We start from the raw sequence: 25,849 nt of genomic DNA on the forward strand, positions 1-25,849 counted from the left end.
ATGTATATATAAATACACAGTCTGTCCAGAAGGTATCCAGCCACGCAATATGAAAAATAGACATTTATTGAAAAAGATATAAGATACAAGAAACACTGGACATAGGACAATTGCCTTCAAAATAGGCACCTTGGGACTTCACATAGTTCTCCCAGTTGCCATCAGCTGCCCCAATGTATTTTCCTGAATCTCATTGACAGTCTGAAATCTCTTCCCTTTCAATGATAATTTTAGTTTTGGGAAAAGCCAGAAGTCACAGAGCACAAAATCTGGGCTCTATGGGGGCTGAGTCACCTGGGTAATTTTATGTTTCACCATAAAATTCTGCAGGAGACATGATGCATGAGTAGGTGCATTGTTGTGATGAAGCTGCCAATCACCAGTTGCTCATAGCTACAAACTTCTGAATCACCTGAATAGTTTCCATGGAGGAATGTTCAAGCTTACCACCAAATCTGATGCAGATTTGTTGCTCTACTTGCTCAGTCATTCTGAATGCAACAGCCACACAGTATACATACTCACTCAGCAGTGTCTCCTGCTACCACTGACTAGTAGAGTGAAGTTGTCATTGTTTACACATGTGCATTCTAGTCCACCCCCCTTGGCTGCCAGGTTACAACAATGTTGTGCAAACCACTTTCATTGTATTAACAATGGCTGGGGATCCAAGAAGGCAAAGAAGTAAGTGAAAACTACACTAACCTCCTTACAAGACCAATCTGAAATTACAACTAAATTGTAGAGAAATCCTCTTGAATAACCAATTACAAAATAGCTGGAGAGAAGTCTTACAACTACAGACAGAGAGAAGAAAATGCTTCAGCACAATGTGACTGGCAGGTAGTGTGGATGAGACACAAGAGGGCTGGCTAGGCTCCTACAGGTAGCAGCTGAAGTACCAGAGGAATAGTTCAGTGGCTGCAGGGATTCCCCAGAGAAGTATGGAGTCTAAACTCCAAGCCAGGATCCTCAGCCTACAGCATCTGAACTGGAAAGGAACCCAGATAACATCCAGCTTTGAAAAGCAGCAGGAGTTGCCCTGGCTGGTGTGGTTCAGTGGATTGAGGACTGACCTGAGAACCAAAGGGTCACTGGTTTGATTCCCAATTGGGGCACATGCCTTGGTTGCAAGCCAGGTCCCCAGTAGGGGATGCACAAGAGGCAACCACACATTGATGCTTCTCTCCCTCTCTTCCATCCTTCCCCTCTCTCTAAAAATAAATATATATATATTTTTAAAATGCAGCAGGGGTTGTGTGGCCAGGGAGAGATGTACAGAGCCTTTTAAGGGGCCAAAGCACAAGTTTTATTTGCAGCCATTTCTCCTGGGTGCTGGCAAAGGAAGGGCAGAGTGAATTAGAGACATATGAAGAAAGTCTGGGGTTGGTGGCTCTTGGAGGAGAACTGAGGAAAAAGCTACCATGACCCATGTGTTGAGTCATTCCCTATACTGCAAGAGCCATCACTCTCAGGCAGAGCATGCCTCACTGCATGGCATCAACTTGAGGGGAAGCAATAGCCTCACCTACAGGAATTACACAGCCCCAGCCTGTGGTGCTTAAGCCAGACTGCTGATCTCAGATTGATTAGATTAAAAACATATCAGTTTAGATGATGGTTACTTTAACATCTAAGGCAGCAAATACAAACAAGCAGCCAAAATGGAAAGACAAAGAAATAGACCCCAAATAAAGGAAGAGAATTTTCAAGAACTACATGAAATGGAAGTAAGCAATTTATCAGATAGAGAATTTAGACTAATTTTTATAATGATACTCAACAGCATGAAAGAAAGACATAGAAACCATAAAAAAGGATCAGTCAAAAATAAAGAACTTGGACAACTTCCAGCCAAGATGGAGGTGTAGGTAGATATGCTTTGCTTCCTCACACAACCAAAAGAAGGACAACAACCAATATAAAACCCAAAAACAAACAGAACTGCCAGAAAATCGAACTGTATGGAACTCTGACAACCAAACAGTTAAAGAAGAGACATTCATCCAGACTGGTAGCAGGGGCAGAGACAGGCAGCAGGGACAGAGAGAACGCATATAAAGGCCACAGACTGGGGCAAATGAGGTGGCAGCTGGTGGACTGGGCTGTCACACATTCACATGCAGATAAACAAGAGGAACAACTGGGGAGTGAGACAGACAACACAACCTCCAGGACAACTTTAAACATTCCAACATCCAAATTATAGTGGTGACAGAAGGAGAAGATGAAGAGCAAGGAATTGAAAACTTATTTAAAAAAATAATGGAGGACTTCCCCAATATAACAAAGGAAATAGACTTCCAGGAAGCCCAGGAAGCTCAGAGAGTCCCAAAGAAGTTGGACTCAAGGAAGCACACACCAAGGCACATCATAATTATATTACTCAAGATTAAAGATAAGGAGAGAATCTTAAAAGCAGCAAGAGAAAAGGAGACAGTACCTATAAAGGAATGCCCAAAAGACTGTCAGCTGATTTCTCTAAAAAAATATTACAGGCAAGAAGGGGCTGGGAAGAAGTATGCCAAGTCATGAAAGACAAGGACCTACATCCAAGATTCCTCTATCCAGCAAAGCTATCATCTAGAATGGAAGGGAGATTAAGTGCTTCCCAGATAAGGTCAAGTTAAAGGAGTTCATCATCACCAAGCCCTTATTATATAAAATGTTAAAGGGATTTACCTAAGAAAAAGAAGATCAAAACTATGAACAGTAAAGTGACAACAAACACAACTATTAACAACCGAACCTAAACAAAACCTAAGCAAACAACCAGAACAGGAATAGAACCACAGAAATGGAGATCACATGGAGGGTTATCAGCAGGGTGTGGAATGGGGAGAGAGGGGGATAAGGTACAGGGAAAAAGCAGCATTAAATGGTAGATAGAAAATAGACAGCGAGGTTAAGAATAGTATAGGAACTGGAGAAGCCAAAGAACTTATATATATAACTCATGGACAAGAACTAAATGCGGGAAATGCAGGTGGGAGGCAGTGTGCATGGCGGAGCAGAATAAAGAGGGGAAAATGGGACAACTGTAATAGCATAATCAATAAAATATATTAATAAAGATATATTGTTTGGTAAGATAATGGTATTGTGGTTATGTCAGATAAAAAGTCCTTATACTTTATAGCCACATATGGAAAAATTTACAAATGAAATGATAAAATATAACAGACTTGCTTCAAAATATCTAGATGAAACAAAACTTGCCATTAATTAAATCATTGAAGCTGGGGACAAAGTATGTGGGAATCATTATAACATTCTTTATACTTTGGTATATATTTGAAAATTTCCATTAATAATAATTTTTAAAAAGAAATTCTTCAAAGCTGGATGTGGTGAATCTATACTCCACAGAGGCTGGCTTTATAGTGGGGATTAGCCACCTGCACTTTGGGGGTGGCCTTTGGCTGCTGAGAGTTTGTAGTAAAAGTATGGGCAGAACAGGGGTCACTTGCACAGCTCTGTTGGAGAGGTAACTCTCTTAGATGTACAGATGTTGTGAGCTAAGGTGGGGTATAACTAAAGAGCACCCTGAATGCTTGGGCTGCTCTGGAGTTACAGAGATCCTAAGTTTCTTGCCCAGGAAGTCATTCACTGGAGAAGTTGGGCCTGGCACTACTGACAATACCCTAATGAAGCCCATGAACATAAACTGGTTCAGCCGCTATGGAAACCAGTATGGCAGTCCCTCAAAAAATATATAAAAATAAAAATAGAGTTACCATATGACCCAGCAATCCCTCTTCTGGGTACATACATGAAAAATTCAAAAACATTTATTCGCAAGACATATGTTCATTGCAGCATTATTCATAGTGACCAAGACATCCAGATGACTAAAGTGTCCTTCAATAGATGATTGGATAAAGAAGATGTGGTACATACATATAACGGAATACTACAAAGTCATAAGAAAAGATAAAATACTGTCATTTGTGACAACATGGATGGACCTTGAAAATATTATGCTAAGTGAAATAAGTCAGTCAGAAGAAATTAAGAACCATATGATTTCACTCATATATGGGACATAAAACTGAAATCCAGAGACACAGACAGACAACAATATAATGGTTACCAGAGGGAAGGGGGTGGAGGTAGTAAAGGGGACCAAATATATGGTGATGGAAGATAATTTGACTGTGGGTGGTGGGCACACAATGCAATATACAGATCATGTATTACAGTAATGTACACTTGAAACCTATATAACCCTATTAATAAATGTCACACCACTAAAGTTAATTTAAAAAAGAAAAAATAAATATTTGACAACACTGGAAGAAGGGACCTTGGATGACATCAAGTCAATGTACAAGTCAGTGACTCCCTGAGTGGACAGGAACTTGACCTCCAGACTCTTGAAGACAATTTTTCCTGTTGGCATGTGATGGCAGTCCAACTCATTTTATGAGAAACAGTTGAAGTGACAAGGAAAGTTTAATCTAGGGAAGAGTCATGGACGTCAGCGAGTGGCAAAATAAAGGGAAATCCAGGAAAGATTAGGTGGGCAATGCAAAGGGACCAGGATAGAAAGCTAGGTTTGTCTGATTCCAGAGTCTTTGCCTTATCAGGAGTAAAACTGTAAAGAAAATAATAAGTAATAAGAGAAAAAATAATATGATTTGGTGACAAGAATATACTTTTTCATGGTTTTTTGAATTTCTTGACTCAAATCCAAAATAGATTTAAAGCCATTTATAATACAGGACATGTATGGAATAAATCTTATAAAATAAAGGTTAATAACTATTTAGAATCACATAATATAAGGAGAATAACTAAACTGACAATAATTACTGTGACAGAGTTTGATTCCAAAATTTAGGTGTTCATACATGCTCTTACATCCATGCTCTCTCTGTGAGCAGCCATAGTAGTTGCCAGATTGAGTTTCCAGTATAGAAGTGGCAGCCATTGACATTACTGATTACAGTAAAGTTTCTGTTGCAGTAGTAGCAGTAGTATAAATAGTGGTATCTAATGTTTTGTAATATCAAAAGAGGTTTCCTTACCACACCAATTGTGCAGTGATTTTTTTGGTTGTTGAACCTGGAAATAACCCCATGCCTGGTCTTTCACGACTCCTGAGGATTGTAATAACTACCAAATATCTGTCTTCCAGCTTAATTTGAATCAAAGCATATTTTATACAGTTAATGTACAAATCTTAATTGTACACGTCAATGACTTTTGACAAATATATACACTGTGTAGCCAACATCACAATCAAGACAGAACATTATTATCATTCTGAAGGCTACTGAGTTTGTGCTGAATTATATTACTGTTGAGAGTCAAAAATGTTCGCATCCTGCTCATATCCTCAGACACAAATTAATACACTTTCATATTTTAACATTTTTATCCATCAGTAAATGAACAAAATTTTGCATGGCCTAGATGACTTTTTTAAATTTCAGCATTTATTTGTTTCTGTATAAAGTATGTAGTAGAACTGTTGTAGACCAAACCCTCCACCAAATTTTACATTGTACCATGTCCAGAATATTTATTTTTCTGGCTAAGAGTCAATTTTAGTTATATAATCAAAGTTAAAGTTATTATAAATCTTCATTTTTTCTTTCCTTCCTTCATTTTTAACCTTTTTAAATATTGATAGTACTTGGTTCTTTAAAGGACCATTTTAACAAATCAAAATTCAAAATTACAACACCCAGTTTTAGTCACCTTTCAACAACTTTTCTGGTTATGAATGAGATTAGAGAGCATACCATCTCCATTAAGATGCTGATCAAACCAAGATGTAGATGAGGTCAAAGATGACAGTTGCTACACATTATTCTTATACAATAGTCTATGCAACAGATGGTGGTAATTTGGCCTATAGCAGGGATTATCAAATTATAATCACATAGATAAAATTCTGCCTGTGAATGTTTTTGTAAATAAAGTTTTATTGAAACATATCCACACTCTCATTTAAGTATTGACAGTAGCTGCTTTACCTTAGTAAAGGTATAATTGAGTAGTAGCAGACACAGAATGTATGTGCCTCAGAAAGCCTGAAGTATTTACTATCTGACCCTTTGCAGAAAGAGATCGCCATCCCAAAGGATCTAAAATAGCAAAGGAAGGAGTGGAAGTTACACTAACCTCTTCCCAGAACCAAGCTGGAATTGCAACTAAATTGTGGAGAAATCATCTGAAATAAACAAGTGAACAATATCAGGAGAGAAGCCTTATAACCACGGACAGACAGAAGTAACAGCTTCAGCACAATATGACTGGTAGGGAATGTGGAGAGGAACCCACGAGAGGGCTCACCGGGTCCCCACAGCTGGCAGCTGAGGGCTGGAGAGATATCTCAGGGGCCAGGAGGATCCCCCTGAGAAGTGTAGGGTCTAAACCCAAGCTGGGATCCTCATCCTAGAGCACCAGAGCCAGAAAAGTACACAGATAACATCCAGCTATGCAAAGCAACAGGGTTTCTCTCTGCCACAGACAGACATGTTTAAAGGGCCAACGCACAAACTTTCATTTGTAGCCACTTGCCCACAGCTCTGGCAAAGATGGGGGCAAAATGTACTAGAGATGCTTGAGGAGAGACTGGGAACAGTGGCTTTGGTGAGAGAACTGAGAAAGGAGCCACCAGGATCCTGGTATTGAGTCATGCCCTATACAGCAGCAGCCATCCTGCTCAGGCAGACCACTCCCCTCTGAGAAGCAGCAGACTAAGAGAAAACAATAGCTTGGATCCCAGGTGGGACTCTTCCTTGCCCTGTAGTGCTTAAGTCTGACTGCTGAGTGCAGAGTGAGTAGATTAACAACTGAAGGAGTCAGCCATAGTCAGTAGATCTCTGGTAGTCTCAAACAGGCTGCCTAAGACCAGACTAAAACATCACCCAACATCACCACAGGAAGATACAGGAAAAAAAAAACAAACAGTGGTAAACACTAGATGCTATGGAGATGAAATCCACTGTGGTCTTCCCCATGATTTGCAATATTTTCCTTCCTGCATAGTTTTTTAACATTCATTTCTTGTCCTTCAAGTTTGTGTGTATTGTCACTACATTTTATAGTTTATTACAAATTTCATATATTGTTCCTCCCTTCTCTTATCCCATTTTACCTTCTTCTTTCTTCTTACTATTTTCATCTTAAATTTTGTTTTCTATCTTGCTACAACCTGTTTCCATTTCTCACTCTTAATATTTCTCCTCATCTAGCCTCTCAAAACCAATTTTCTTGTCAATGGTAATCTCACATTCTTTTTCCCACTCTTAAAATGCCCATGTTCTCTCTCCACCTTTACCAGTCTTTGCCTATTGGTTGTGAGTAAGGTAGCTGTTGTTGGATTTTTCAATTTTATCTCTAGATCTTCACTATTCCTGTATTTCAAACATCAGATTCTACTGCTCCCCTCTCCTATTTAATTCTGCCTTCATCCTGCCCATTCTTTTTTTATCTCAAATTTTAACTTTTCTCTGTCTTAGCCTGTTTTTTTCTTTCTATTTTTTCCTTTCATCCTACCCTTTCATTTTTTCATCCCAAATTTTACTTTTCCCCTTATTAGCCTGGTTTTTATTCCTCACTCAGTATTATTTCTCCCTCTATCATCTGATAATCACTTCCCTGTCCTCTACACATCTCTTAAGCTTTTATTCCTTTCTTTTTTTCCGGTTATTCCCATCCCACCTATATTAATCTTAGCTCATTTGTTGTTGATACTGCTGTGGTATCAACCAATTTGTTTCCTATTTTTTATTGTTTACTTTTTTCCTTTTCTCTCTCTCTTGTTTTATTTTTTATTTTCTGTTTAAGTCTAATACTATACACATTCCTTATCTTACTCTACTCCACCTTCTTCATTCCACCTTTTATTTATGATGTAAATTTCACTTTCTCTCTTCCCATTGCTCCAATTCTTACTCTTATTAGTGCACCTCCCTCAACCCTCTCAAAATCATTTTTCTTTCAATTAGTCATCTCATATTCACTTCTCCTTTCTATAATAGTCTTAATCTCTTTACACCCTTATTAATATTGGCTCATTTGCTGTTGATTGTGGAATTGCCAGTAGGAGTTATTTTTATGGCTGTGGGTTTATTTCCTGGGCTGTGTGATTTTGTTCTGGCAATAGCTGCACAATAGCATAGAACATGTGGTGGGTGGATAGAACCTCATTCAGCCAGCTGGAGGTAAGGACATACCAAAGAGTGACCCAACAACAGTTCAAACACAATTACATCCAGAGAGCCAACATAAAGGGCATCCCAAGAGCAGCAAGTTCAAGAGATCAAGGAGACAGCACCACTGAATCTCATAGGTCTCCTATGATAGAAGTTCATACCACAAAGACAGAAAGTCAAAGTAGATCAATTTGAGAAGCAGAAACAAACAAAAATAGTCCCCCTAAAATGGAGAGACAAAGAAACAACCCCCAATCAAAAGGAATGGAGAAATCCCCAGAAAGAAAACTAAATGAAATACAGACAAGTAAACTATCAAACATTTAGTTTAAAATAATGGTTATAAGGAAGCTCAATAAGTTTGGTGAAAATTACCAAAAACTACAGGGAACTTACTGTGGACTACATCATCATGAAAACAGATGTAGAAACTATCAATAAGAGATAAGATGAAATGAGGAATACAATTTCTGAATTGAAAAACACAGTAGAAGGAATTAAAAGCAGGCTAGATGAAGCAGAGACAAGGTAGAAAAAAAATTCCCAGAAAGAGCAAGAAAAGGAAAAAAGACTCAAAAGAAATAAAGAGGGGGTAAGGGAGCTCCATGACAACATGAAACATAATAATATCTGTATAATAGAGATACCAAAGGGAGAAGAGAACCGAGGAATAGAAAACCTGTTTGAAAGGTAATAATGGAAAATTCCTTAATTTGATGAAAGAAAAAGTCACACAAGTCCAGGAAGCATAGAGGGTCCCAATCAAGAGGAACCCAAAGAGGCCAACTCCAAGAAACAACATAATTAAAATGACTAAATTTCAAGACAAAGAGAGAATCTTAAAGGCAGCAAGGGAGAAACAGGAAGTAACATACCAAGGAGCCCCAATAAGGCTAGCAACTGACTTCTCAACAGAAACACTACAAGACAGAAAGGAATGGCAAGAAATATTTCAAGTAATGAGAACCAGAGGCCTACCACCAGGACTACTCTACCCAGCAAGACTGTCATCTAAAATGGAAGGAAAAATAAGGAAGTTTCCAGAGAAAAGAAAGCTAAAAGAATACACCTTCACCAAACTAGTACTGCAAAATATGCTAAAGGGACTGCTATAAGAAGATGAAGAAAAGGAGTGAAAGAGACAGAGGGACACAGGTAATAAGTACCTATTAATAATGACCTTAAATGTGAATGGATTAAATGCTCCGATCAAAAGACATAAGGTGGCTGAATGGATAAGAAAGCATGACCCACACATATGCTGCCTACAAAAGAACCACCTGAGAACCAAACACCTACACAGACTGAAAGTGAATGGTTGGAAGAAAATATTCAAAAAAAAATACACAGGAAAAAATGGGGTTGCAATTCTTATATCAGACAAAATATATTTTAAAACAGGTGGAGGGGTTTTCAGGAACATATATAAAGGATATGTGGACAAACAAAAGGCAGGTAGGATTGAGGGTGGAAGGTGGGGATAGTTGGGTTAGGGGCAGTTGTGCGGGGGAAATAGAGACAACTGTACTTGGACAACAATAAAAAATGTTTTTAAAAAGCCATGAAAAGAGACCCAGAAGGACACTTCATAATACTCAAGGGAAGAATCCATCAACAAGACATCAAAATAGCAAACATGTATGCACACAAGATACGAGCACCCAAATATATAAGGAAAATTTTGCAGGACTACAAGAAGATATAGATACAAACACACTTATAGTAGGGGATTTTAACACCCCACTATCAACAATGGATAAGTTTTCTGAACAAAAAATCAAAAGGATATTGTGGCACTGGGTGACAACCTAGATCAAATGGACTTCACTGATATATATAGACCCTTTTACCCCAAAGAAGCAAAATACACATTCTTTTCAAATGCACATGGAACATTCTCAAAGACAGACCACATAATAGAACAACAATAAGACTCAACATATTCACTCAGCCAAGATGGAGGTATAGATAGAAGCCCTTCACTTCCTTGCACAACCAAAAGGAAGATAACAACCAATCTAAACTCAATAAACCAGAAGTGCCAGAAAATCAAACTAAATGGAACTCCAAGGAATTAAGAAAACTCAACCAGGTCCAAGGGAAGATGATGGCAGAGTAGTACAAAGAGGATTCCTCTTCCTCCCATGCCTGGGAGAAAAACCTGGCTGATCTGCGGAGGAACACAGCAAATAGCCAACAGTGACCCAGCATATAAGAAAATAAGAGCCCACAAATTGTAAGGGATGCTGAAAGACCAGACAGTGAGGAGACGGCTGCAGGTCAATAAGGTCCGAAGGGACCAGCACAGAGGCCGCAGGCCACCGCTGCCGCCTCCACCAGGCCAGGTGCCAGGGGCCCAGGCCAGGTCTGCAGTGGACTCTTTGGGAGCTGAGGGCTAGCAGCAAGGTCCTTGGGAGAGAGCAGGGTCATCGGCTCCCTCCCTACCTGGCCGGTCACAGTCTGAAAAATACCAGGAGAGACCTATTTGCTTGAAGTGTCAGAGAGAAGAATGGGCACAAGAAAGCAAACCAGGGGGCCTTGATCACCCATAGAATCTGTGGTCACTGGCTTGGGAGAATTGAGAGTTGCCCTTGCGTTCCCCCTTAGCACTGGGAAAGGTTCATGCCCAAGCCTGCGGGACCAGGGGTCGGGCGCACTCACCTGTACCCCAGCACAAGGCGGTGACTCCCAGGCGCAAAAATGCTCTAAAAAAGGACCTGGATTCCCCCCCCCTCTGGCAGGGCGCTGGGGAGAGGCACCAGTCTGGATCTTGGGAGAGTGTTGGTGAGACAGGCTGAGTACACCCAGAAGAAGGAAAAGCTACACCAATCGCCCCTCAGCCTGCTGCAGCAAGACCAGAAAAACTGGTTTGGCCAGCTGGATACCAACAAGAAGTGTTTTGTTTGTTTGTTTGTTTGTTTGTTTGCTTTTCAAGTAATCTTTTATTTTTTTAACTTTATTATTATTTTATCTTTCAATACTTTTTCCTCTCTTTTCTTCTTTCTTGTTTTATTCCTTCTTCCTTTCCAAACTTACCACTTTTTCCTCCCTTCTGCTATCTTGTTTTTGTTTTTTTTCTTCCCCCCACAAGTGAGACAAAAAACTTGGAACTGCGAAAAGACCAGAGTTGGACTCAAAGAGGGGGCATCCCAACAGTAAAGACATAGAGACAAATTTCACTTTGCTATAGCAGAGAAATTACAAATTGCTGTATATTTGTATTATTTTTTCATTAATTTTTATTATTCTTACATCTTTTATTTTAATAGTATATTTGTATTCCTCCTCTTTCTGTATAGTCTTCTTTGCCGTGGCTAGATATGTTGTACCATTTGGCAGGTTTCCCCTGTCCCTTCATTCATACTCTATTGCTAATTTACTGTCCTTTACTTCACCTGTGCTTCATCAACACACTATTGAAGATACAATACTCCCTATTCTTGGTATTTTATAGATTCTGTCATATGATTGTTGCTCAATATTATTGTAAATAATAGCTATTCCATACTATTGTAAACACTACACAACACCCCTCCCAGATCTTAGCCCACTTCATTGTTTCCTGAACTATAATACTGTAGAGGTTAACTCTATTCTCTCTCACACAACACCTATTTACGATCCTTTATTTTCTCCTTACCTCAGAATCTGACCTCCCACAACCTCACTGCTTTCTAGATTCAAATCACAAAACTTCCCTCCCCAACAATAGATTTATCTTCCTTCCATCCTTTCTTTTTTGTGTGTTTTTTAAAATTTTTTATTTAATTATTTTTCAAGTACATTTTTTTGTCTATTTCTCCCATCCCAGCCCCCCGTCTCCCCCACCTCCCTCCCATTTCCCCCCCACAGTCCTCATCCCTGTGTCTTTCATACTTGTTCCTCAAAATCCCTCCCCATTTTTCCCCTTAAATTCCCTTCCCTCTCCCCTCTGGTCACTTTCTAAAAAGTGGCTAGTTGTGTTGAAGATTATGGTTACCACAATATGTACCAAAAGGATCCCCTATCTCTTCTCCACTGGATGCTATTATAAATATCATAGAATACTCTCCTGCTGTCATAAACCATTTTGCCGTCCTCTCCAGCTGATCATAAAAAAAAAAACAGTAGGTGGAAGTGGTGAAGAGCAGGATGCCCAATGGAATAGAAAACCCAAAAACAAAGCAACCACCAAAAGATAACAACAGAAAAAAGGTGAAGGAGAGAGTGGAAATCACACAAACCTAAATCGAAGACCTATCTGGAACTACAACTAAACAGTAGAGACCTACCCAGGGCAAACAACTGAACAAGAGCCAAAGAGAATCCTCAAAACCTTGTACACACAGAAGCACTAGCTTCAATACAACCTGCCCTCACCAGCACAACAAAATACAAGAGGTGGTGGACAGTGGGACCATCAGTTCACCAGCAGATTGGGAAGGAACCACAAAAAAAGACCAAGAAACAATCAAAACCCAAAGACAAACTCAGAGCCAATGTAAAGAAGAGCCCAAGACCAGTGAGCTGGGGAGATCAAGGAGACTACACCACTGAATATCACAGGTACTATACTACAGAAGTTCACACCATAAACCCAGGAAGCCAGAACAAATCCATTTAACAAGCTGAAGCTAACAAGAAGAGTCTCACAAACCATGGGAAGACAAAGAAACAACCCCCCACCCCAATGAAAAAAAAAGGAGGAAGTCTCATAAAGAATGCTAGGTGAAACAGAGGCAAGTCAGCTATCAGATATTGAATTCAAAGCACTGGTTATCAGGAAGTTCAAAGAGCTCACAATGAGCTACCAGAAACTACAGGGGGGCCACAGTGAACTCACGGCAAACTATACCAACAAGAAAAAGGAAATAGAAACTATCAACAATGGCTAAGAGGAAATGAATAATACAATTTCTGAACTGAAGAACACAGTGGAAGGAATCAAAAGCAAGATCAATGAAGCACAAGATCGGATCACTGACTTGGAGGACAAAGTAGAAAAAAAAAAAACACCCAGAAGAGCAAGAAAAGGAAAAGAGGCTCAGAAAGAATGAAGAGGGATTAAGAGAAATGCAACACAATATGAAATGTACTAATATCTGAATAATAGGGATACCAGAAGGAGAAGAAGAGCAAGGAATAGAAAATATATTTGAAAAAGTAATGATGGAAAATTTCCCTGATTTGATGAGAGAAAAAGCCACACAAACCCAGGAAACACAGAGCGTCCCAATCAGGAGTAACCCAAAGAGGCCCACTTCAAGACACATCATTAAAATGGCAAAATTCCAAGACAAACAGAGAATCCTAAAGGCAACAAGGCAGAAAAAGAACATAACATGCAAGGGAGCCCCAATAAGGTTAGCTGCTGACTTCTCAATGGAAATGCTCCAAGCAAGAAGAGAATGGCAAGAAATATTCCAAGTAATGAGAACCAGAGGCCTTAAATCCAGGTTACTTTATCCAGCAAGGCTCTCAATCAAGATAGAAGGCCAAATAAAGAGCTGCCAAGACAAAAGAAATCTAAAAGAATAGACATCCAACAAACAAGCTCTGCAAAAAATACTAAAAGGTCTGCTTTAAAGAAAGGAAGGAAAAGAGAGAGACAAAGAGAAGCACAGGTATGATAATAACAATGAATAAGTACCTATCAATAATAACCTTAAACATAAATGGATTAAATGATCAATCAAAAGACATAGACTAGCTGAATGGATAAGAAAGCATGACCCACACATATACTGCCTACAAGAGACTCACCTCAGGCCAAAAGACCCACACAGACTAAAAGTGAAGGGCTAAAAACACATTTTCCAAGTAAATGGCCAGGAAAAAAAACCTGGGGTAGCAATACTCATATGAGACAAAATAGTCTTCAAAAAAATGGCCATAAAAAGAGACCCAGAAGGTTACTTCATAATACTCAAGAGAAGAATTCACCAAGAGGATATAAACATTGTAAATATATATGCACCCAACATAGGAGTACCCAAATATACAAAAATATTGTAGGGGACTTCAAGAAAGATATTGATGAAAACAACACAATTATAGGTGGGGATTTTAACACCTTACTGTCAAAAATGAACAGATCTTCCAAACAAAATATCAACAAAGATACTGTGGCATTGAACAACGCCCCAGATGAAATGGACTTAACTGATGTATATAAAACCCTTCATCCCAAAGAAGCTAAATACACATTCTTTTCAAATGTGCATGGAATATTTTCAAAGATTGACCACATGATAGGACACAAAACAAGCCTCAACAAATTTTTTTAAAATTGAAATCATCCCAAGCATTTTCTCCAATAACAAGGGACTGAAACTGGAAACCAGCCCCAAAGGAAAAAACCCCAAACACTCAAAATCATGGAGATTGAATAGCATGCTATTAAACAATGAATGGGTCAAGAGTGAAATTTGAGAAGAAATCAAAAAGTTTCTGGACACAAATGAAAATGAACTCACAACAACCAAAAACTCATGAGACACAGTGAAGGCAGTCCTGAGAGGGAAGTTCCTAGCAATACAGGCCTACCTAAAAAAGATAGAAATATTTCAATCAAACAACCTCGCCCTATGCCTACAAGAACTTGAGGAACAACAACAAAGACAGCCCAGAGCAAGTAGAAAGAAGGAAATAACCAAGATCAGAGTAGGATTAAATGAAATAGAGACTAAAAGAACAATTCTAAGGATCAGTGAATCCAGGAACTGGTTTTATGAAAAGGTAAACAAAATAGACAAGCCTTTAAGCAGGCTCATCAAGAAAAGAAGAGAGAGGACCCAAATAAACACAATCAGAAATGAAAAAGGACAGATTACAACTGACACCACAGAAATACAAAGGATTGTAAGAAATTACTATGAAGAGCTGTATGCCAAGAAATTTGAAAACCTAGGTGAAATGGACACATTTCTAGAAAGACTATAATCTTCCAAAACTTAATGAAGAAGAAGCAGAAAGCCTGAATAGACCAATAACAGCAAATGAAATTGAAGCTGTAATCAAAAATCTCCTGACACACAAAAGCCCTGGACCAGATGGTTTCCTAGGAGAATTCTACAAAGCATTTAAGAAAGAGCTAACCCCTATTCCTCACAGACTATTCCAAAATATCCAAAATGCTGAATGGCTCCCAAACTCCTTTTATGAAGCTAGCATCATCCTAATCCCAAAACCAGATAAAGATAAAACAAAGAAAGAAATCTTCAGGCCAATATCACTGATGAATATAGACACTGAAATCCTTAACAAAGTATTGGCAAACTGCATCCAACAATACATTAAAAAGATCATACAGCATGACCAAGTGGGATTCATCCCAGGGACATAAGGATGGTTAAATATTCGCAAATCAGTAAATGTAATACATCACATAAACAAAACCAAAGACAAAAACAACATGATCATATCAATAGACGCAGAAAAAGCTTTTGATAAGGTACAACACACATTCATGATAAAAACACTCAGCAAAGTGGGAATAGAGGGAGCATTCTTCAATATAATAAAGGCCATATATGAGAGACCTACAGCCAACATCATACTCAATGAGCAAAAACTAAAAGCTTTTCCACTAAGATCAGGAATAAGACAAAGTTGTCCACCTTCACCACTTCTATTCAATATAGTATTGGAAGTTTTAGCCACAGTGAGTAGACAAGAAAAGGAAATAAAAGGCATCCAAATTGGAAAGGAGGAAACAAAACTGTCACTGTTTGCAGATGACATGACAGTGTACATGGAAAATCCTATAGACTCTACCCCAAAAATGCTCAACCTAATCAATGAACTTGGCAAAACAGCAGGATACAAAGTCAATATCCAGAAATCAAAGGCATTTTTGTATACCAGCAATGAAACACCAGAAGTAGAAATCGAGAAAAAAAATACCATTTGATACAGCAAAAGAAAAATAAAATACCCAGGAATAAACCTAGCCAAGGAGGTAAAAGACTTATACACAGAAAACTACACAACACTGAAGAAAGAAATCAAGGAAGACACAAACAAATGGAAACTTATACCATGCTCATGGATTGGAAGGATTAACATCATCAAAATGTCCATACTACCCAAAGAATCTACAGATTCGATGCAATACCAATTTAAGTAAAAATGGCGTATTTCACAGACATACAACAAACACTTCAAAAACTTATATGGAACCATAAATGACCCTGAATAGCAGCTGCAATTTTGAGAAAGAAGAACAAAGTAGGAGAAATCACAATACCTGATACCTAACTGTATTACAAGGTCACTGTAATCAAAACAGCCTGGTACTGGCATAAAAACAAGCATATAGACAAATGGAACAGAACACAGAGCCCAGAAATAAACCCAAGTCTCTATGGTCAATTAGTATTTGACAAAGGGGGCAGTAACATAAAATGGAGTAAAAATCGCCTCTTCAACAAATGGTGTTGGGAGAACTGGAAAGCTACATGCAAAAATAAAATAAAATTCGACCACCAACTTACACCATACAGAAAAATAAATTCAAGGGTGGATAATATACTGAAATATAATCCGTGACAATCATTAAAGTCCTAGAGGAGAACATTGGCAAGAAAATCTCAGATATTTTCTTGATATTTTTCAAGAAAAACACAGCAACATTTTTACTGATATGTCCCCTAGAGCAAGGGACATAAAGGAAAGAATAAACAAATGGTATCTCATCAAAATTAAAAGCTTCAGCACAGCTAAAGAAAACTATTAAAATAAAAATAGAACCAGACTTCTGCCAAGATGGAGGCAGAGGTGGAGATACCATGCTTTCTCCCACAACCAAGTTGAGAGACAACAAAATATTAGCAACAGAAAACACAGCCAGAACACAGGAAATTGAACTTTTTGGATGTCTGATAACAACAAATTCTTCAGCCTGACCGATAGACCAAGAAAGGAGTGGGCGGTGAGATGACGGGACCTAGCAGGCTTCAGGAGCGAGAGGTAGCAGAGGGGGCTGCCATTTCCCCACTCTGACCCCGCCCCCACATACAGCATCACAACCCAGCGACCTGAGCAGCCCCGCCCTGGTAAACATCTAAGGCTCTGCTCCTCATAATTAACGGGCACGAACAGACTAAAAATGGCTCAAGAAGATCTCAAAGCCCCAGAGCACATAAATCTAAGCGACAAAGAAATAGCAAAACTTTCAGATGCACAGTTCACAACACTGGTGATCAGGATGCTCACAGAACTGGTTGATTATAGTCAGAAATTAGAGGAACATATGAAGGCTAAACTAATTGAAATGAAGGGAATTGCACAGGAAACCAATAGTGATGAAGAGGAAACTGGGACTCAAATCCAGGGAGTGAACCAGAAGGAAGAAAATAATGGCCAAACAGGAAAATATGAAGAAACAAGAATTCAAAAAAATGAGAAGAGACTTAAGAACCTCTAGGACATCTTTAAACACCCCAACATCCGAATTATAGGGGTACCAGAAGGTGGAAAGGAACAGCCACCAGTGGAAAACTTATTTGAACAAATAATAAAGGAGAATTTCCCCAATCTGGCAAAGAAAATAGATTTCCAGGAAATCCAGGAAGCTCAGAGAGTCCCAAAGAAGTTGGACCCAAGAAGAAACGCGCCAAGGCACATCATAATTACATTAGCCAAGATTGAAATGAAGGACAGAATCCTAGAAGCAGCAAGAGCTAAGGGGAAAGTCACCTACAAAGGAACCCCCATCAGACTGTCAGCTGATTTCTCAAAAGAGACCTTACAGGTAAGAAGGGGCTGGAAAGAAGTATTCCAAGTCATGAAATCCAAAGACCTACAACCAAGACTGCTCTCTCCGGCAAACCTTTCATTTAGAATGGAAGGACAGATAAAGTGCTTCTCAGATAAGATCAAATTCAAAAAGTTCATCATCTCCAAGCCCTTATTATATGAAACGTTAAAGGGACTTATCTAAGAAAAAGAAGTTAAAGAAACATGAACAGTGAAAGGACAACAAACTCACAGTTATTAACAACCACACCTAAAACGAAAGCAAACTAAAAGGACAGCTAGATCAGGAGTGGAAACATAGAAATGAAGATCTCAAAGAGGGTTAGCAACAGGGGAGTGGGAGGAGGAGAAGGGGGGGAGAAGGTACAGAAAATAAGTAGCATAGACAGTAGATAGAAAATAGATGGGGGGCAAGAATAGCATGGGAAATATAGAATCTAAAGGACTTGAGACACATGGTCATAAACTAAAGGGGGGTAATGGTGGGGATGAGGGGTAGGGTGGAGGGGAATAAAGGGGGAATAGAACAACTGTAACAGCATAAACAATAAAAAAATTTAAAAAAAAAGAAAACATTAGAGAAATGAAAAGGGAACCAACTGTATGGGAAAATGTATCTGCAAATGATACCTCAGATAAGGGTTTGATCTCCAAAATATATAAAAAAAGTCATACAACTCCACACCAGGAAGACAAACAATCCAATTAAAAAATAGGCATAGGAACTGAACAGACCCTTCTCCAAGGAGGACATACAGAGGGCCCAGAGACATATGAAAGGATGTTCAACATCACTAACTATCAGAGAGATGCAAATTAAAACCACAATGAGCCCTGGCTGGTGTAGCTCAGTGGATTGAGTGCAGGCCTGCGAACCAGACAATCGCGGTTCGATTCCCAGTCAGGGCACATGCCTGGGTTGCAGGCCAGTTCCCAGTAGGGGACACACGAAAGGCAACCATACATTGATGTTTCTCCTCCTCTTCCCTTCCCTTCCCCTCTAAAGACAAATAAATAAAAATCTTTAAAAAAATAAAATAAAACCACAATGAGATACCACTTCACATCAGTCAGAATGGCCATGATAAAAAAATCAACAAACAAGTACTAGTGAGGATGTGGAGAGAGGGAACCCTAGTACAGTATTGGTGGAAAGGCACACTGGTGCAGCCTCCGTGGAAAACAGTATGGAATTTCCTCAAAAAACTAAGAATAGAACTACCTTTTGACCTGGCAATTCCACTGGTTGGCTTATACCCTAAGAATCCTGAAACACCAATTTAAAGAACCTATGTACCCCAATATTTATAGCAGCATTATTCACAATAGCCAAGTGCTGGAAACAGCCTAAGTGCCCCTCAGTACATGAGTGGATCAAAAAACTGTGGTATATTTACACAATGGAATTCTATACAGCAGAAAGAAAGAAGGAACTCCTACCCTTTATGACAGCATGGATGGATCTAGAAAATATTATGCTAAGTGAAATAAGCAAGGAGGTGAAAGACAAATACCATATGATTTCACCTATAAGTGGAACTTAGTCAACAAAAAAAAAAAAACAAGCAAGCAAAATATAACCAGAGACATGGAAATAAAGAAAAAACTGACAGTAACCAGAGAAGAAGGGAGAGAGGGATAGTTGGGGATAATAAGGGAAGGGCCATCAAGGAACATGTATAAAGGACACATGGACAAAACCAAAGGGGGTTGGTTTGAGGGTAGGAAGCAGGGATGAGGTGAAAATGGATACAACTGTACTTGAACAACAATTAAAAAAGAAAGAAAAAACTGACAGTGACCAGAAGGGAGGGGGGAGGGCAATAACGGGGGAAAGAAGGGGGGAGAGTCAAGTCGAGGAACATGAATATCAAGGTCCCATAAAGAAGGATGCGTGTGGGGGGATTGAATGTGGGGGGGGGGTTGGTAAGGCAGGGGAGATCAATGGGGTAAAATTGAGAACAACTGTAACTGAGCAGGAATAAAAAAATTTTTTAAGTTGCCTACCCTTGGCCCCTAGTGTTATTAGGGCAGATGTGGGCAAATAGATTTGTACATCATATTATTGGAAGCAGAGCAGGAATAAGCCTGGTGTGTTCTAGAAACACAGGAAGGTTGTAAATAGACCCAGGTACTATCATTTCCCCACTTATTTCTTAGCACATTTGTACCTATTGATTTTTATTTGGACATTAACTCACTCTTTCAATGAATATTCTTTAAGTTCCCACTGTGTGTCAGACACCATTAGCTGCTTCATACACACAAACACACACAAATCATAATAAGGGAAACCAACAAGTAAACAATTACAACACAAAATAGTAAGTGCTAACTAAAAATGAAGGAGAGAGGATGCAACTGTTATAAAGAGGAGGCAATAAACTTGTTTCACCACCTATTCAGTATATATCTGATATTCCATGTAACCTTCTCAAATGGAACCATATCTTCCCTGTTTGGTCATACCTCCCCTCCTTTAGTCACTAAAATGCATCATTTTAATAGTAAAAACCATCATCATAGCAGCTAATACCCACTGAGCCTTTACTGTGTGTAAGATATAGCCAAGTACTTTACACATCTTGTCTCATTTAATCATCACAGTCCTGTAATATAAATATTATTATGCCCATTTGTGAAATAGGATATTAAAGGTCAGAGAAGTGAAGTCCTTTGCTGAAGTCCCCATAGGTGCTCCACAAAGTAACACTCAGAGCATCTACTATTTTCTTCTTCATCTGCTTTGGCCTGCTGCTGATGCCTAAATGTTAAGGTCATTGTTGCTTGATAGTATCACATACCAATGGCACCAATACCAAACCACGTGTATGCCAGAGTCTTATGTCTAGAGCATTAATGTTCGAATCCAGGGTATTGTGTCTCATAGATGCTAAATATCTGGAAACAATGAACATATTTTGTGAAAGAGTGCTTTGTAGTTTTTACCTGTGCTTTTATTACAGTTCCTGCCCTCAGGTCTGGTGCCAGATTACCCAGGTTTGAATCTCAGCCCTGAAACTTAACTGCTATGTGATTCAGACAAAATTGTTTAACTTCTTCATTCCCCAGTTTCCCTATCCATAAAGCAGGGATAATAATATTATCTACCTTAAGTGTTTGTTATAAAACACTTAGCCCAGCATTATTACTAAAAAAAACTGTGGTTTGTTTTTTTTTTTACCAACTGTTAAACAGGCTTTATCTATTAACCTCTTTCCTATTTCTGGGTACTTTCTATCTGTTAATTTCACCTTACCTTTATTGATCTTTTTCACTCTAATTGCTACTGTCATGCTCCTTCCTATTACAGGAACTTTGATTATGCTATTCACTCTGTCTGGAGTTTTCCTTTTCCTATTTGCCTGGTCAATTCCTATTCGTTTTAAACTCCATAAAGCTTTAGAGTCTATCTGTTTGGGGTTTTTTTACCATCTTCATCCAGAGCTTAATATGGCACTTGGTGTACAGAAGGCACTCGTAAGTGTTTGTTGCATGAATACCAACCTGAATCTAGTATCTTGCCATATGCAGCTATTCTTCTGTGCATTAATTCACATCCTAGCTACAGCTTTTTTCTGTCTATCACTGGTTCTAAACAATTTTCACCAAATATTCAATAAATAATAATGTATGTTAGGTCCTGTGATAGGGTCTTTGAAAATAAAATTTAAAAATACAAATTTTCTGCTCTCAAGAAGCTATTTGTTCACTAGAGGACACAAGCATTCAAAGAGAGAAGTTAGAATACAGAATGATGTGGTATACTTGAGGCCTATACTGGAGTCATTGTGCATAACAGACTCATGGAAAATGAGAATATAAATTTATTTGGAAAGTATAGGAAAGGATTCACAGATTAGGTAACAGGTAAATTGAGTCAAAAATAAAAACTAAGATTCCTGGCTGATGTTGCTCAGTGGATTGAGTGCTAGTCTGCAAACCAAAGGGTCACCAGTTCCATTCCTGGTCAGGGCACATGCCTGGGTTGGGGCCATGTGAGAGGCAACCACACATTCATGCTTCTCTCCCTTTCTTCCCCCCTCTTTTCCACTCTCTCTAAAAGTAAAATAAATAAAATGTTTTTAAAAAATAAAGACTAACAGTTTTCCAAATAGACAAATAAGGGCAAAGTGTGAAACCCTTTTCTTCTTTTGTTGATTCTAATTTTTACAAATGGTTTCCTTATTTACCCTTTCAAAATTAGACTAATATTTTCATCTCTAATAACTACAATGCTGCTCAGCTTTCCATATATGCATATATGTATACATACATATATGTATACATGTATGCATGTATACATATTTACATGTAAAGTATTAGAGAGAGAGAAAATTTGTTCTTTCTCTGATTTTTTCCTCTACCCTGGATTTTCATTGCACAAGCTAATTCAGTGCACTTTTTGGTCCTTCTTTGTCATATGGATTGTTCGTTAATTTTTACAAGCATAAGATGTGCATTTTTTAAAATTTTTTTATTTTTAAATTTTTTATTTAATTAATTTTTTATTGATTATGCCATTACAGTTGTTCTATTACCCCCCTTCATTCCCCTCCACCCTACCCACCCCGTCCCCACCATTACCCCCCCTTTAGTTTATGACCATGTGTCTCAAGTTCTTTAGATTCTATATTTCCCATACTATTCTTGCCCCCCCATCTATTTTCTACCTACTGTCTATGCTACTTATTTTCTGTACTTTCTCCCCCCCTCTCCTCCTCCCACTCCCCTGTTGCTAACCCTCCTTGAGATCTTCATTTCTATGTTTCCACTCCTGATCTAGCTGTCCTTTTAGTTTGCTTTTGTTTAATCTTAATAGTTACTTCCCTTCTAGTGCTCACTGTATTTAGCACTGTACCTGTACCCTGAATTCGATGGTGGGAGTCCCGCACTGAGTGGTATGTGAGGTTAAGTTCAAGAAAGTGGTGGAAGGATAGTGAAAGAATTTTAATTCCAGAAAACCTTAAGACATCGTAAACAGGAGTGTAGTAGGGAGACTCGGGAGGAACATTGAAAAGGCAAGCAAGGAGACCGCTATATAGATCTCTGTGCCTATGCTCTCTGCGCCTGTGGCTCCAAAATCTTTTAAATAAAATAGTGTGCCCCATTCCCATCATTCTGGATCAGAGGCACGCCTCCACAGCGTGCGCGGTCCCAGGCACGCGAGGAGCCCACCCTGCAGGGCCGGAAGGAGTGGGGCGGGGCCTCCTGGGTTGCTGCTGGGCCTGAATGGACTGGGGGGAAGTGAACGCAGGGCCGATTGTTTCTAGGCAAAAGCAAAGGGCGGGCGCAAGGCTGCATCCTGAGGCTCTCCTTACTTGCAATTCTTTCTGTTTTGCTTAATTGGGAGTCTGGACCTCCAGCACAGGTGGGTCCCGCTCCATGGATCAGGGAAGGGGAGTCCTGGGTGGGTGCGATGGGTGGAGTTTACCCAGGCGCCTGCACTAAGGCCCGGCGCGGTGTGGGGCAGGGGCTCCCACCCTAGGTGCTCGGCCCGTCGGCGGTGGTACTCACCTTAACCCTGGAAGAGGAAAAGTCCACTGGTGCCTTGATGCACGGCTGTCGTCACGGTTCGTGCCAGTTGCGCGACAAAGTGTCCGCCCTGAAATCAGCGCGGGGCCAGAGTGGCCTACCGCTGGAGAAAAGCTGGAAGATCTGGAGCAAGCTCGCCTTGGGACTTTCGCCCACTATACATTGTTTCAAACCCGATTGGACTTCCCAGTCCTGGATCTGTCACTGACTTGGTGTCTAGCTTTCAGCCAGTCCCTACCTTCTCCTAGCTTCATTTTGCTTGACATTGGAGTGGAAGGTAGAACTCGGCTGCCTGCAAGACCTTGCAGCACTGATTTTTCTTTCTTTCTTATATCCACTAATGTTCTCTGCCCAGATTTTACCCTTTGTCTGCCCCTCCTGAGCAAAGATGCCTATCAAGAGTCAGGAGTGGCAGAACAGGGCATTGCGGAAGCTAAGCGAGGAAGTTTTGTGTCTAAAATCTCAAAAGCCTTTTTCATACTACTCATTGCCCTGAAAACTGGAAACAACATCCATTCGATGCTGAGTTGAATGTCGACTCTGAAGAATGCTTTTTGTGAATGCTTTACTATTAAAGATTTTAACCTGATGATTGTTTGACCAAAATGTTTTATGTAAAATGAACATAATACACTGCTTAACAAGTCTCATCGTAAAAGACTTGGGTGACTTAAGTGTGTATACCCAGTCGCTGAAAGAAATACTTGAAAATGGGAGCACTTGGGTGGGGAGTGGGGCCCTGGGATGAGAGTAAAAGACAGAAAAATGTACTTGAACAACAATTAAAATAAATAAATATAGAAAAGCTAAAAAAAAAAAGAAATACTTGAGCTCTCACATGTGAGAATACTTCCATAATTCATTCCCATACAGCAGTTTTTAGAGTTACTTCTTAATGGCTATTGCCCTTTCAGGAAACACTGTTGTAAAAATGATACAACATATTTTACATTAACTTAACTATAATGGCAAAGAAAAAGTATTAACACCATGGACCAACATTGTGCTGCCATTCTGATTCCTCTGTATTAAGGAACTGGTGATAAAGATAATAGTAACATATATTATGCAAAACACTGTAATCTTCAAAATGAGAGGTGAATGTGTTTATTTATCACCATACATTAAGAGTTTATACTTTATTTCATAACCAGTGTGATGAAGAGAATGTTTGCTGGGTCAGTAGAGCCTGGGGGAGTCTTTTGCATGCCCCACCTCATTCTTTATTTTTGGGAAGTGTAGACTGGGATGGATCATATCCTTTGTTGGCATCTGTGTTAGGAATCACACGCATTTGTGTATCTCTGCTTGTCAAACCTAAGAACAGCAGTAAAATATCCAAACTTCACTTGGTGACTTCAGTCTTTATGGAAGTTGTGTTTTCTGCCTTTCAGGAAGGGGCAGGGTGGGGAGGCTGATTTAATAAACTGCTTTGGCAGGAGGAGTCTCTCTGGTTGGAGCCAAAATGATCCACCAGTTGGGTACTTTTGTGACCCTGTGTCTGCAACACCAGACATCCCCCATGCTCACACAGGTTGTACACACACCTGCCATTGACTTCATGTAAAGAATTTACAGAATAAGAGGCTTTTGGCAAAACCTCATGTGTGCCACACCTGCAGGTTCTAGACAAGTAGTGGCTGACATGAAAGTGGGTGTCCTTCAGGGCATAGTATCTGATGATTTCCCAAATGGCTGATAAATGAGAGGAAAATTGTGATAGACGTCTGCTGAGCCAACATTGAGGGTGAGTTTAGGACTGGCTGTTTGGCAGGACCTGGGGAGTGCTTTGGTCGTATTTTACTCTGTTCATTCACTCCTTTACTCCAAAGACAATCAATGAATACTTACTCCGTGCCAGGATGCTGATCCACTCGCTGAGATTGACAGCACAGGGGACGATACCTTTGGGAGGACAACAGGAATTCAACTTGAAGCATGCTAAGTCTGAGGTATCCTCACTCTTGCCCACTCCCTGTATCTAATCAGTACAAAATGTTGTCACTTCCGCATCCTGCATATTTTTAAAACCCATCCACTTCTGTTTGCTCTCCCCCTGCTATTCCAAATTTCAAGACAAAATCATTCTTCTTTAGTAATTTTTAAATTTTTATTTTAAAAGACCCAGATCATTGCTTGACCCTCAGCCCTCATGGGAAAACCACCACTCCTACCACACCACAGCAGCAGCAGCAACAGCATACAACAGCCTAAGAAGCTTTGCATGATCCCTAATATGCTGTCTAAGAGATGAACTTTTCTTCTCTGCTTTCCAAGTTGCTTTAAAATTTTTATTTTGAGATGTAATTTACATACCATAAACTGACTTACTTTAAGTGTACACATCAAGGGCTTTTAGTCAATTTGTTGAGTGGTGCCACCATCACTGCAATTTTAGATATTTC

The 25,849-nt window shown here is 39.4% G+C and overlaps 1 protein-coding gene across 1 annotated transcript in view; it reads right to left on the minus strand.

Moving 5' to 3' along the window:
* Positions 1 to 23,694, minus strand: part of SPRY3 (sprouty RTK signaling antagonist 3) — a 177,839-nt gene extending 154,145 nt beyond the window's left edge. Inside the window, exon 1 of the mRNA XM_037153764.2 lies at positions 23,427 to 23,694. The gene's annotated coding sequence lies outside the window, so the exon portion shown is untranslated. The remainder of the gene's footprint in view (positions 1 to 23,426) is intronic.
* Between the last annotated feature and the right edge of the window lie 2,155 nt (positions 23,695 to 25,849).

This window comes from Artibeus jamaicensis, unplaced genomic scaffold (genome assembly GCF_021234435.1).
Source record: "Artibeus jamaicensis isolate MK-2021 breed Jamaican fruit bat unplaced genomic scaffold, CSHL_Jam_final contig_374, whole genome shotgun sequence".
NCBI classification, from domain to species: Eukaryota; Metazoa; Chordata; class Mammalia; order Chiroptera; family Phyllostomidae; genus Artibeus; species Artibeus jamaicensis.